At 41.0% G+C, this 14,310-nt stretch overlaps 1 pseudogene; it reads right to left on the bottom strand.

Moving 5' to 3' along the window:
* Nucleotides 1–5,377: 5,377 nt before the first annotated feature.
* Nucleotides 5,378–8,584, bottom strand: LOC105069673 (basigin pseudogene; annotated as a pseudogene).
* Nucleotides 8,585–14,310: the final 5,726 nt, after the last annotated feature.

Genomic DNA, 14,310 nt, shown 5'->3' with positions numbered 1-14,310 from the left:
CATATGGTGACGATGGCCATCTCCCAGAGGCTATTTTCTTTTACCTTCTGTCTGCATTGGTTTTCTAAAAGTATCTCTTCTAAAAGATGTGGTCTTGCATTTGAGTACAGGGGCTGGTAGCCACAACCAGTTGACATACGTGTGATCATCTTCCTCATCTTTTCTGGGCTAGATATTCCGTTTTTCCTCCAGAGCCACTCTTCACTCTCCTCCAGCCTGCTGTGTGCCCCAGGACCCTGACATCTGTGGACCACATCGACATCCTGCCTTTCTTTCTGGCTTCCAGATGGGTTCAGCCAGTGAGAGGCACTAGAAGGAGGTCAGAGGGGAAAAGGAGAGAGGGGTTTGGTGTTGACTGCCCCGGCTCCGGCTGTGCGGAGCTCTGGTGGCCGGCGGCTGCCTTCCTGCAGGGAAGACCACAGCTCCTGCTAAACAGCCCTGTCCTCTTGCTCCTTCATCCCTAAGGGGTGGGAGCAGCTCCTGGTCTGGGCTAATCCCAGAGTGTTTCCTGTCTGGTTTCCCTTGACCCTGCCTATAACTTTGAAAATGGTTCCTTCACTAAACTCTTATTAATCACCCTCTGAGTGTACCAATTGTCTCCTGCCAGGCTCCTGAATGACACAGCCTCTTCTGTCTGTTTCTTTCGTGGTTTCCCAACACAGGGAACACGGGATATGCTGACGAACCACCATCACAAAAGGGAGATGCAACTCTTTCCTGGGTCTCCTAAAAGGCTTGCAAGGCAGTCAGTTGCAACTGAGGGTTAAAATGGAACCTGAGGATTATCTGTGGGTTTCAATTATCCTCGTTACCCTCATTCTATCTTGTACAGAGAACTGGGAATTGGCTATGTCAAGACTAAGTTGACACACATCACAGAGGCTATGTGGCAGTCTATCTGCTCATTAAGAGTTTCTCAGTGAGTGTGTCCCACTGATCTTCCACTTCTCGTAAAGCTTTTGATGTGGGTTTAATTCTAAGTTCTGACAGAGAAAGGGCCTCACATCTGCAGTCCCCAATGTAATCTTCACATGACTGTCAAAAATGCAACTATTTGTCCCCAGGCTTAAAGTGCCGGCTCCAAAGAAGGTCAAGAATTCTCCCTAGGAGCATCTACAATGTTCAAGCATGTACAGTACTTACCATCTTCCTTTTATCTGGCGCTCTCCTACAATCTCATGTTAATTTCAGTATCGTATTTCCATCAGCCCAATCTGTGCTGAGCACATTCTGGAAACGCAGTTCTTATTTTCTTTGTAAAATCACAAGTCTACTTGTTGGGCTATGGAAACCCTGACAGGCCGAATTCAAACCCAAGAAATGTAATGAACCATTCACTTTAATGAAAGTCACCTTCTTCCAGTAATTTTCACATGCATCTCTCAAAGTCATTTCTTATTTCCATCCTCAGTAGCTTATGATTTGATGTAAGGAGCAAGATAAAGAAATAAAATCTTGTAACAAGCAATAAATTGCACGTCTTTCATTATTAATTATCAAGGAAATAAAATGTGTCTCCGCACGTGGCGTCATCTCTCCACACGTAGAATAGTTTTGGTTTGTTTTTTTAAAACTTTTGGTCAAGAAACTATGTAAATCATGGCTTTCATACTACATATCTTAGAAGTCATAAGATTTCAATCTTCAGTTGCTTTAAGAACTGGAGTCTCCTTGACATTGAGAATTTCCCTAGAAATACAGCAGTAGATAGCATCACCATCACCAATTAATTTTCCCTAATATGTTTCTGTGAGATGAGTAGCTGCTTTTCCTGATTCAGAGAGGGTTGGTACCTTGGCCAAATCGTGTTCTGTGATTTCACTAGAAGGTCTGCACTTTTTATATCCACGCTTATATTCAGTTCCTGATTCACTTTCGTCCTCTCCTCTTTTAAACAGCTAAACTGGAGGTTAAGGCAAATTGTGTCATTTGTTTGGCCCTAAAATGAGCTGGAATTGCCCAGGACCAGCTTCTTAAAAGTGTGGGCTTTTGGAGTCACCAAATATGGCTCAAGTCCTTGCTACGCAGCTAATTATACAACAAGTTATGCAACCAGCACTTTGTTGCTTGCCAGTTACACACACACCCTGGGCACATACAACCAGGAGCACATTTAGAGCTCCCTAGTTCATCGCCTTTGTGAGAAATACACTAACATGCACAAAAGAAGTGATGGCAGCTATGACTGCTATTATGATGACCATTCTTTAGGAATTCTGTGCACAGTTAACTGCTTCCAAGCAAGGTGATGCTGTTGATTTACATTATCCAGATGATGACATTTTCACCTCAAATAGGTGGAAGGGAAAACAGCCCCCACAGTTTCTATCTTTCTATCAAAGAGATATTACTTAAACGTTTTGTGGAGGAAGTTTGCAAAAAAAAAAAAAAAAAAAAAAAAAGTAGTTACAGCATCGTGTAGGGCAGTGACCAAAGAATTGGGTTCAAGCCCCAGCTTTTGTCAATAAACCGTCTTTTAACCTTGAGCAGATCAATGAACTCTTTCGGGAGTCAGTTTTCTTCTCTGTTAAAAGAAGTTGGACTTAGGACTTGAATGAGTTCTGAGTTCACATTATGATTAATTAAATCTTATTATTATTTTAAAATTATGATTCAACTCTTGGTGTCTACAGCATAACAATTAAACACCAGGGCTTCAGGGTCTCTGCCAGTGTGTAAATTCTCACCCTGCCTCTCAGTCTCTGTGACTTCGGAGAGTTACTTACTTTCCAAGGCCTAATTTTCTCATTAATAAAAGGGAGATTCAGTGGCATGCTGGAGCTGGTGCTCACGGACTCCAGAGAGGATTGTGCACAGCCCTTCACAACCTCATCTACAGTGCCATCACCCTGGTAGCTGGAATCGGCCATGATGGGAAAATTTACACCACAGAAAAGGAAGTTGGAAAAAGCCACAAACTGAGGCTCCTGCCTTCCTGGAGGGTCAGTTGTTAGACATTTACCAGCATGGCACTAGAGATGATGGGTATTTAATCATTTAATTTAATAAGGGGTGTCTTTTCAGTATTATGGGAGATAATCCATGCAAATCATAAATAGCACCATTCTGCATCAATATTATGCTTTCCAAAAGTTTTATTCTTATTTTATTATAGGCTATAATCTATTTTTAAAGTTATAGGAAAATGTGATACTATTCTCACAGATCTTGCTGATCCTAAAAACAAGTCTAAGGCTCTACTAAAATTTTTATCAGCCTTACTTTAGCTCAGTTACTCTTTCCTAGTCTTCAAGTTTCCTTCTTTACACATATGTAACAAAAGGTGTCCCAAACCTTCAGAGCACATATCTGCTCATAATTTTACACTCATTCCTTTTATTATTTACTTAACATCTATCTTCCCCACTAGACCGTGAGTTTCACAGACTAAGGTTATTTAGTTAATTATAATACCTTCAGTAACAAACACACTAGCTGGTATATACTTAGTTAAGGGGAAAAAAAAAAATTACCACAAAGTAAACTGTGGTACATCCAGACAATTGAATATTATTCAACACTAAAAAGAAATGAGCTATCAAGCCATGAAAAGACATGGAAGAAACTTAAATGCACATTACTAACTAAAAGAGGCTGTCATGAAAAGACTACATACTGTATGATTCCAATGACATTCTGTGCAGCGTTGGTGGTATAGTGGTGAGCATAGCTGCTTTCCAATTATATGACATTCTAGAAAAGGCAAAACTATGGAGGCAGTAAAAAGATCAGTGGTTGCCAGGGGAAAGGCGGGGGATGAATAGGCAAAACACAGTGGATTTTTAGGCAATAAAACTATTTTGTGTGATACTATAATTTTAGATACATGTCATTACAGATTTGTCAAAACCCACAGAACGTACAATGCCAATGTAAACTGTGGACTTTGGGTGATAATGACGTGTCAATGTCAGCTCATCAATTGTAGAGAATGGGCCACTCTGATGGGGGATAATAATGGGGGAGGCTCTGTGGGGGGGGGGGACGACAGGGGTACATGGGAAATCTCTATATTTTCCATTCAATTCTGCTACAACCTAAATGGCTTTTAAAAGCAAGTCTAGGGAGAGTATACAGCTCAGTTACATGCTTAACATGCATAAGGTCCTGGGTTCAATCTCCAGTACCTCCCTAAAAAAATAATAATAAAAGTAAATTTAAAAAATTTTTAAATAAGTCTATTAAAAAGACAAAAAAACAAATGAGTGCATGGATGGATGAATGAATGAATGAATGAATAGATTTTAGCCAGGTCTCTCATTCCAGTGGTCCCCATGGCACTTAAGGTAAAATCCAAGCTCATTTCCCTCCTACTTACTGAACTCCTGTGACCCTGACCCCACTTCTGGTCTTCAACACAACAATTCCTGCTTTACTTGCTCCAAGAAAAGTCTTCCTCTAGACGCCATATGGCTGCCTTCCTCCACCTTTCAGATAGTAAAATTAATTTGTAGATCTCGACCTACAAAGTGGAGGCCACCCCAGTGGCCCAGCCCACATCACAAATCTCAACTCAAGTCAGCCTGCACTTACGGGAAGTGCCTCACTGTCAAGGAAACTCAACACCAATCACAATCTTCCAACTCAGCTTTACCCAGAAAACAGGACCTGCTCGCCTCTCAAGAAAATCTCCCACCTCCTAGCCAATCATGTGGTTTCCACACTGCCTCCTATACTGCTCTAGAAAACTCACTGTTGCCCAAAATACCTCCAGAAAAGTTCTCCACTGCTTGTGAGACACTGTATTCCTCCAATCCATGGATTGTTCTCCTTTGAATAAAGGACATCAAACTCATTACTAAATCGTTTTAGTTTTGTCATTTGACATAGGTGTTGTGCCTCAAGTGTCACCTCCTAGAAGTCTTCTCTGAACATCAGATCAAAAATAGCCACCCCTCCCTCTGACTACTCAATTTAAAATAACTCCGTTCCATCCTGTTTATTTTATTTATAGCACTGCACTATGCCAAATAATCTTAATTACATATTTCTTCTCTTTTCTTACTGCCTTACCTATTAGACGGTAAATTCCATTAAAGCAGGGACTTGGTTAGTCTTCTTCACTGCTATACACCCAGCATCTAGTCACCAGGCACCTGGCATTTAGTAGGTGTTCAGTAAATAGTTGTTGAATGAATAAATAAATGTGTTTCGCTGCTTTTTGGTCTCTTGAACTCTTTCCACACTTCCTTTTTTTCTTCTCTTCTTTCCCTTTGTCCCCATAAAACTTAAATCTTCGTAGTGGCCACATTTATCTCGGCCTGTCACAGCAGCTCCTGCTCGGAGGTGGTGGGCCTGACCACCCACTCTTCAGGCGTGCAAACTGGGAGAGCAGCCAGGAAGATGCCCCGAGGGCGGCCGTGAGGTCAAAGCCGTCCGTCTGTCCCAAGCCAGATCACAGACCTGCAGTAACCCGACGCGCTGGCTTCCTACGGCAGGTGCTTGGCACTGCGCATGACCTGTCACCTTCCTGTGACCTTCCGCCAAGGGCAGGGACTTGGCCCCGGCCCCCGCATGGCCCAGCAGCCTCTGGAAGGGGAGCTGGGGTGGAAGCCCCATGAAAAGGCCCACCTTTCCTCCACACCTCACCCAGTGTCAGCCTAGGAGACCAATGGCCCAGGGGACACGAGGGGAGGAGTGGTGGGAGCAGCGGGAAGGACAGGCCAGGAGGCCAGGGGTCCAGGGGTCCAGTAAGGGCACAGGCAGGAGGCGGCGGGGATGGGCCAAGGGGGCAGCAGAGTCCTCACACAAACCTCATGGCTACCCTGGGGGGCCTATGAAATATCTACAGAAGAAAAGCAAAACCCCTAAAGGACAGAATTCTACACACAGAAAACCCTAGATTAGATTTAAAAAAAAAAAAGCGGGAAGAAAAAACGTATGATTTGAATGCAGAATAGGGTTTGTTTTCTCTGGGTGGGTCTCCTTAAGAGGAAAGAGCGAGGCGCTCTGCAAACGCCGGGAAACGCTGGGCTCCTCCAACAGAGGCAGGGCGCCTGTGCAGACTCGTCCTCGCTGCCTCTCAGCCTGCGTGCCTCTGGCCAACCTTCTTGCCTTTGTCGTTCACGTGGTGCCCGCTGCTCTTCAGTGGAGCAGAGCCAATGTCCTCATCACCCAGGACCTCGTCCGGCTCCCGCCGCTTCTCGTAGAGGAAGATGACCGTGACCAGCACAAGCACCTCAGCCACCCACCCCCAGGAAGGGCCAGAGGGCAGCGAGACGCAGCTGCGCGTGCGCAGTGTGATTACCTTCCGGCAGGTGTCCTGTGTGTCCGGGCGGGTGCAGCTGTACCTGCCGGGTCCGCCTCCAGGTCTAGCCTCGAGAGGTGCAGCTCCGTCTTGGACTCCAAGAAGACCATAACGAACTTGCTCTGAAAGCTGTTGGTTTCACCTTGTACCACAGCAAGTTGGTGATCGGCGGAAAGGAGTCCGACTTGCAGCCCAGCACCACCATCTCCCCCTCGGTGGCGCGCTCCAGCTTCAAGGCCACGAAGTTGGGCGGTGGGAGGGCCTTCACTTCTGAGCAGGTCCCGCCAGCGTGCTCCAGGAGGAAGACGTCGGAGTACTGGCCCGGGCGGTCGTCCAAGTCCACCTCGTACTCCGTCCTCAGGCCCGGCAGCGCGTCCTCCTTCAGCACCTTGTCCCCCTTCACGCCGTGGTGGCCCATGATCTGCGCTGTGATTCAAGACACAGAAGAGGCGGCGTGTCTTGGAGCCAACATCACCTACGGAAGTCCAGATCCTGCTCCCTTCCCCGGAGCCGCCCTGGGCGCCCAGTACCATGAGCCCCGCGGCCGCCAATTCCCACCGCCCCACTGTTACATGAGTTTATTAAACTCAATCTTTCGCTGAAGGTTTTGCACCTTCTGAGGTCTTTTTCAACAAACCAACTTTATATTAAAAAAAAAAAAACCTTATAATAGAAACTTATACATGTTTCAAATGTTCTTTCATGTACAATTTTCACAAATGCCTAAAAATCTTTTGTATATAAAGTCTAATCTAAGACAAGTACTTGGTTTCACCCGACTCTAAGTAGTAGTTGTACCCTTGAAAATAGAACTTTTTTGTTAATATAACCTGAAGTACATAGAGTAATGCAATTGGCTATTTTTTCTATTATGTTATTTGGACAAAGAGCTAATGGGTCTAGTATGTATTAGGCATTAGGATACAAAAACAAGGCAGTTCCTGCCCATAAGGGGTCTACAGTCTGAGGGAGGGGTTTCTATGCTAAATTTTTCTTCATAAATAAAATAGCAATTTTTTTCTTCTTTATCCCTGCCATTTGCATTTGTTTATATGCATATCTTCACACAAGTTTCCAGAAATCAAGGCGCAACTGGATTTAGAATTTTTGTTTTTAGAGTAGCGTGCCCTTCCCTCTTTCATCTCTTCAAAATAATCCCATAATCTCTTGGGAACTTGATTTCTTTATACGCAAAATTGGAGAATTATTAGTCTTCCTTTCAATTCAGAAATATTTAAACAAAAACGCAATAAGAATATATAAAAACATATAGAACAGAAAAACCAACACAAGGTATTATAGAAGGCTGAGACATTCTTCCCTTTCTGGAACAAGCTTCCCTGGAGTTGCTTTTTAATCCAAAGAATCCACTGATCCTATCACCATATTGCTGTTTCTCCTATTTCCATATTCCTGATAAACTTTGGTAGCAATTGTTCATTTACTCATCCATTCAATCGTTGCCTAATTCTTGGGTACTTACCATGCACAGAAATTCTTAGACTTAAGTTAGCACAAACACACAAAAATCACAATCTTAAATGAGTGTATCTTCTAACCATAAATATGTAACCAAAAAAAGGTTGAATATTTTCATTTAAGCAAATCTTTAAGTAAACACTCACTTATGACTTTAGTCCTTGAATAGGCTAACCGGCTTTAATGAAATGCAAATAACTATGTTAATGCAAATGTTAAAGCTACAAATTCAAACATAAAAAAGTCAAGAAATGCAAAAGTTAAGGTTCTCCTAGAAACATTAACTCACTCAAATTGTACATATAGAATATTTCCAATTACAAGGAAGACAGCAAAATGCAATTCCTTAATGTACTATATGTTCAACCCGGATAAGTTAATGCCATTATGAGAACGTTAAATTTTACAACCCCTGACTTTGTTTTAAAAGTTACTGCCTGAATATTGCATAATTCCTATCCGTATAATGCCACTTTCTCAAAATGGAAAGAAAATAGAACAAGTGTCGTATTTTCTATCAATATAGGATTCTAAATTTAGACAATACTTAGTTAATAGGTGAGACAAATACATGTTGGGAACTTTCTGAAGCTTTTTCAGTTGAAAAATTTCCACTTTGCTTGCATTAACTGGATGGTACATTGAGATATTCTAGATTGTAGATGTGTAGAAATGTGTAATAAATACATGTGAAGTTGTATTTGCTATCATTTCTGTATAAAAGGTAAATTATTCAAAGAACAAAAATTCCATCCATAAAAAGAATTTTTATAAAATATAGATTTGGAAGGGAAAACATCAAATTTTTTTTTTAATGAAATCCCATGATTTTTGTCCCTCACCTGGAACCACAGTCATTTTAGTAGTTTTCCTCAGGGCCTTCTACTTTTGGAGAAAAGCATAACCTTTTGTTTAAATATTTTCGAAAGCCAAAAATAATAGGCAGTTGGCCCTTTGCATCCACAGGTTCTACATCCAAGGATTCAACCAAAAAAGATCAAAAATATTTGTTAGAAAATTCCAGAAAATTTCATAAAGCAAAACTTGAATTTGCCACACACTGGAAATTATTTACATGCCATTCACATTGTATAAGGTATTGTAAGTAATCTAGAGATGACAAAGGATACTGATGGTATGTACGTTATAAGCAATACTATGACATTGTTATATAAGGGATTTAAGGAATTGGGGTGAGGAGCCCCAGTGCCCCCAGATACCAAGGGATAACTGTATTTCACTATTTTCAAATGTTGCTAGCATCTCCTGTAAGTATTCAGTGGTGCAACAAAATGCCTCATTAGTTGCCTGAGGTTTGATTGGCTAAATCTGTCTTAGTTAAATTGTCGTGTTGCAAAAATAAGAGAAATGAAAGAAGGGCAATAAATGTGCAAGCCAGAAAAGTCTAGGATATTGTTGTTTGAAGTGATAATCTCTTGAGTGAGGACCAACAGGAGTCCTGTGTTTTGAGCAAAGTCTCCTAACGTTGTTTTCAGCACTCAGTGTGTGAGACACCACATGACCCAGGTCCCATGCAGAGAGATGCTTTAATGGATGGGGACTTTAAAACTGAAAGGGAAGTGTGGGATGAATGAACAAAGCCCCTGAACCACACTGTAACCACAGCATACAATGTTCTAGATTGATTACTCATTTCTAGTTTGTTCTTTGCTGAAAGCCCTTGAGTACTGCAATTTTCTGCAGTGTTAGTACCCTATTTAGCAGGTTCTCTTTAAAAATTTGTCAAGCTTTTGAACTGCCAATATTAACCTGTATTTTCTCGTCTTCTGACAACAATTATTTAATCAGACTTCTTTTGTAAAGACAGGGGGATAAACACCTCCACAGTCGGAAAACTATAGTGTCATGCCTGAGCAGCTTGAGCTTAGACTTCATGCTACAAATAAACTGGTATCTTTTTAAATAATAACCAGGCAGTTTGTCTACCACCTCTCCTGACTGTTGAAATGCCTAACATTATCTCTAGCATGACGGAAGAGGCTCCTGGTCCCACCCCACGCCTCTTTTCTCTTTGCAGGACTTTTGCATCCTTAGCACAGAGGTCTATGTTTAGCATCGAGCTGGGAGATGGGAATTCAAGCTCTAAACAATCCACTTAACCTCTTTGTTCTTTGTCCATAAAATCAGTGTCATCGTGCGGATTTACCGCACAGGGTTTCTAAAAGACGGTATTTATCACTGCTAGTTCATATGTGGGAAATACCAAAATCAGAAATCCCATGAATTTGTATCATATATTCATTTCTTACCTGTTCATTTGTTTTCCCCCCTCCATCTGAAGCCTGGGCTGATGTGAATGTTTATGGCAGTCTTTTTTTTTTTAATAAAATATTTATCCTAGGATTGAAGGGTTACTGCTGTACTGACTGGAATGGTTCAGGAATGTCACAATTTTAAAGGTGGAGATTTCACAAAATAGAGGCAAAACAAAACAAAACAAAACAAAAACGGAATTAACAAAGAGGCAAAGGGGAAAAATCTTTTCCTCCATTTCTAGTTGGAACTGCTATTTTTTACAGCTAACTGAAATATTTCAACATTTGAAAAACATCAAAATAGCTAGAATTCGTAAGTCTGAGAAGGGGAAAAGAAAGCACTTCGCTACAGTGAAGGAAGTTCAGCATTTGCAATGTAATTCAAATTGTACTTGTAATTCAGGTCCAGGATTTAACCCACTCAACCAAAGCTTGAAAAGATTCAGATTTTCTCAGACTAGCAACAATACAACACTCCCTCACAATGGCCCAACCACCCTGTCTTATGGTGATACATCCAATACACTCTAAATTATAATTCTAAAACTCAGTTTGTTGTTAAAAAATAAATCTGTGCATCATATTAGAGTCTGTCTTGTTGCAATTTAAAGGCAGAGGGGGACTCACAACCCGCTTTAATCAGACTAGGATAACACCTGAGCCCTTCCTATAATCACTTTTTTAAAAATGACTTTTACCACAATTTTTAACTACAGAGAGGTGAATTTGGAATAGAATCCCTGCATTTTCAGCCTATTGACTACAATGAAAAGAGTAACTTTCAAGGCTTTGTGGTGTTTGGGGTATAATTCAGGTCACCTGAGCTGCCATTTTATTTTTCCAAGGTTAATTCCACCAGGGTTTACATCACATCTTGGGTGTGAGGATGGCCAGCTTGGGGATGGATTCATGGCACTGCGTGCTTAGACTGCCTGTCCCTGAAAGTTATTTGAAGGTTTTCCATGCAAGCAATTAAGGAAAAGTCAGCCATTTTTACCTGTATCTAGTTTGGCAACAGTTCAAAGCATACAGGAAAAGATTTTTGGTTTTTGTTTTTTTTTTTTTTTTAGAAGGAAAAATTATCTGTCAAGCCTTTTAAAGGGCAATTCTAATTTCCTCATTTTTTATCATGGACACTTTTGACAGCAGTAAACATTTTTACCTTATATAATTTATAACGAAAAAAATTTTGCAAAATTTTAGAGTTACACTATGAGTGGAACTCATTTATTTTAGCTCACTAGCACACGAACACGGAGAAAATGTTACAGTAGTAGTGAATACAGTTGGGTTGGCACTTATATACCAGGCACACCAATCAAATTAGAAATGCAGAGGCAACATTTTGAACTGCATGTTGCTGGGTTTTTTTAAAGGAAGAACAGCACAAAGTAGCATTTTCATGATATTCTAAAAGACCGATACTTGATAGAGTAAAATATCTTCACCTTATAAATCAGCTCTTTGGTAGAGAAACAGACCTCTTATTTTACTTTTTTAATCTTATACAAAGCAGCATGGCTTCATATTTATTTAGCTTAGCGCTTTCTTTCTATTTAAGACATTTGTTAACCAGAGAGACCTCAGTGACATGTAAATTTCATTTTCTATGCCCTGTAGATGAAAATACATCTGTTTCAGCCATCATTCAGGAAAGAAATAATTTTAATAGTTCATTTTATTAAAAAAAGATTTATGCCAGCATTCAGTTATGACAAGAGAAGGCAAGTGTCTTGCGCATAACACTAAGAGGCAGCTTGCTTTCTTCCAGAATTTTATCCAAATTGAACAGAACTGTATCCGTAAAACACAGGAGGTGAGGCAAGTGACTTCGCCTCCTGGTATGTTGTTACTGACGGTGATTCAGTAAAACAGCGGGTAAAGTGTTCTTTGTTAAGCTTAGAATGTGATGTTATGGTATTTGCATTATTCCATAATTAAAATAATATGACCCTTATTCCAGTAGACTTCTCTCCTGTGTTAGAGCGAAATATTTAGGGATGCATGTTTGAGTCTGGCATTTAATGAACTTTCTTTGCTTCTAATTATGTGCAGTGCAGTTTAAAAGCAAATGATGTTTATATAAAATATCCAGAATAGGCACATCTACAGAGACAGTAAATTAGAGGTTCCCAGGGGCTGAGGTGAGGACAACTGAGGAGTGAAAGATGGGTACAGGGTCTCTTCTTGGAGTGATGAAAACGTCCTAAAATAGACTGTGGTGATGGCTGTACAGCTCTGAATATGCTCAGAACCATTGAGTTTGTACAAATAAATTAGTGTATCACATGGTATGTGAATATATATCTCAGGAAAAATTTTATGTTACAAAAACAAACAAACGAAAAGGTAAACCCAACCTGAGAAACTGTCCGCTGGGTAGGCAGAAGGATGTGTAAATACATAATTAAAATGACAATGTGACTAATGGGAATCCACAAAAAATAAAACTCTTTATTTAAGAGTTCTCTGCCTAAGAGAATCCCTTACAGGGGAGACGCCGTTTGAACCAAATCTCTGTATCCAGGGTGACTAAGGAAGAGCTTTCCTGACTGAGGGAACAGTATATGAAAAGGTAGGAGGGCAAAGAGGCAGGAGAGAGCATCAGGGTTCAAGATGTGAATATTTTAGCGCTAAAAGTCAAGGAGGCAGTATCTGGAAAGAGGCGGGGCGTTTCAGGGAAGCTACGTGAAAAGGAATTGCCTGAATGTTCCCATCTTCGTTTAAAGTTATAAAGCGAAGCAAGGGAAAGAATTAACATTCATAACAATTGAAGGTTAATGATAAAGGCATCAAATTGTAATTAGGTGCTTATTTTCTTTAATATCTCGTCCCAATTGCATATTCTGTGCAGGAAAATTTGTAGCTGTGGCCTATGTTTATGCTTAGCTATTTTAACAAGGAATTCTATTTTTCTTCAAATGGATTATTAATAGTTAAGTGGGAAAAGCCTGTTAAATTGTTTCTCTTCCTTTCTCTTGGGAGATTATCTGCTTAACCACACCCATGGCGAAGCTGGCTGCTTGAACCACTAGACCACATTCGGGACTGCCCCCCCGGTCCTCTTCACAGCAGCATATTTTCATAGCATGGGGACATAAACAGCCTACTAAGCACTGGTCTAACAAAATCCAAATCTATCTATCATAGCAAATGCTATTGGAGCTTTTTCAAACATCAAGTCGAAAGGAGAAACAGTCTGGGAAGAAGCATCTTCCACAATAGCAAAACTAAAATGACTACGATAATATAACAACAGAACTTTAATGCCCAGGTTGGAAAAGGTCATTGCGTGTAATTCCTTCCATGTTGGTAGTTACACATTATGCCAAGTGTTTCACACGCACCATCACTCTGTAGGAAGCTTCACTTCTTGAAAGGCAATGAGCCACCCACATAGTCTTTATCATTTGTTACTCATATCAGGCGTCTTACCACTAATCTTTCAGCAACCCAGCAAGATAGGCATAGTTAGTGTTAATCCAAACACACAGATGAGGAAAATGAGGCTGAACTAGACTACGTAGCCTGCTCAGGATCAGATACTTGGAGACGGCAGATCCTGGACTGGTGCCCAGATGTGTCTGAAGCCCACGCCTGGATTCTCAACCAATTCACTGTTCTGCTCATCACCCAGAAACCCAGGCTTCATGTTGACACAGGCAGAGGGCAACTGGGAGAGGAAGAAGCCCCCAAGGAACTGAGAAGCAGACGAGCTAGGAATAGCCAGACACTTCAAGACACGGGTGACTAAAGAAGGAAACTAGACAACTAAATGACACTCCCTGCATGGTTCCTACTTGGCGCCGTCACTCATGCCCACCTCCAAGCTTTCAGGGCTGGAAAAACGGGGGCTTCCTTGCCTGCTGTAGTTGAAAATCGGCAATGCTTCTCCATTGCTGTAACTTCTTCCTCTCTGACCACATTTTTTCCCCTTTTACTTTTTTCATTTGATGTCATCATCCCACAAATACTTATCAAGACCCTACTATATGCCAAACTCTTCTAGGCACTAACGCTACAAGAATGAATAAAACAAAGAGTGACTTGCTGTCATACACCTTACAATCTCAGGGAGTTAGATCATCCACAGACAAACAAGAAATATATATCTCATCCTATCATCTGTCCCTGAGTCACAGGTCACTGTCTAAATACGTCATGAATTCTTGAAAGGTCTGCTGTCTAAAGGCTTGAGTTTTATAAAGGATATACACTTTAAAAATCTAGAATCAAATTATAAAATATGTGCTCAGAAATCTTTCTTGACCATCCTATAACAGGGCTGGGAGGCTAGAACTAACTTTA

Source organism: Camelus bactrianus, chromosome 25 (genome assembly GCF_048773025.1).
Source record: "Camelus bactrianus isolate YW-2024 breed Bactrian camel chromosome 25, ASM4877302v1, whole genome shotgun sequence".
Classification (NCBI taxonomy): Eukaryota; Metazoa; Chordata; class Mammalia; order Artiodactyla; family Camelidae; genus Camelus; species Camelus bactrianus.
This window is presented reverse-complemented; position numbering and strand designations above follow the sequence as displayed.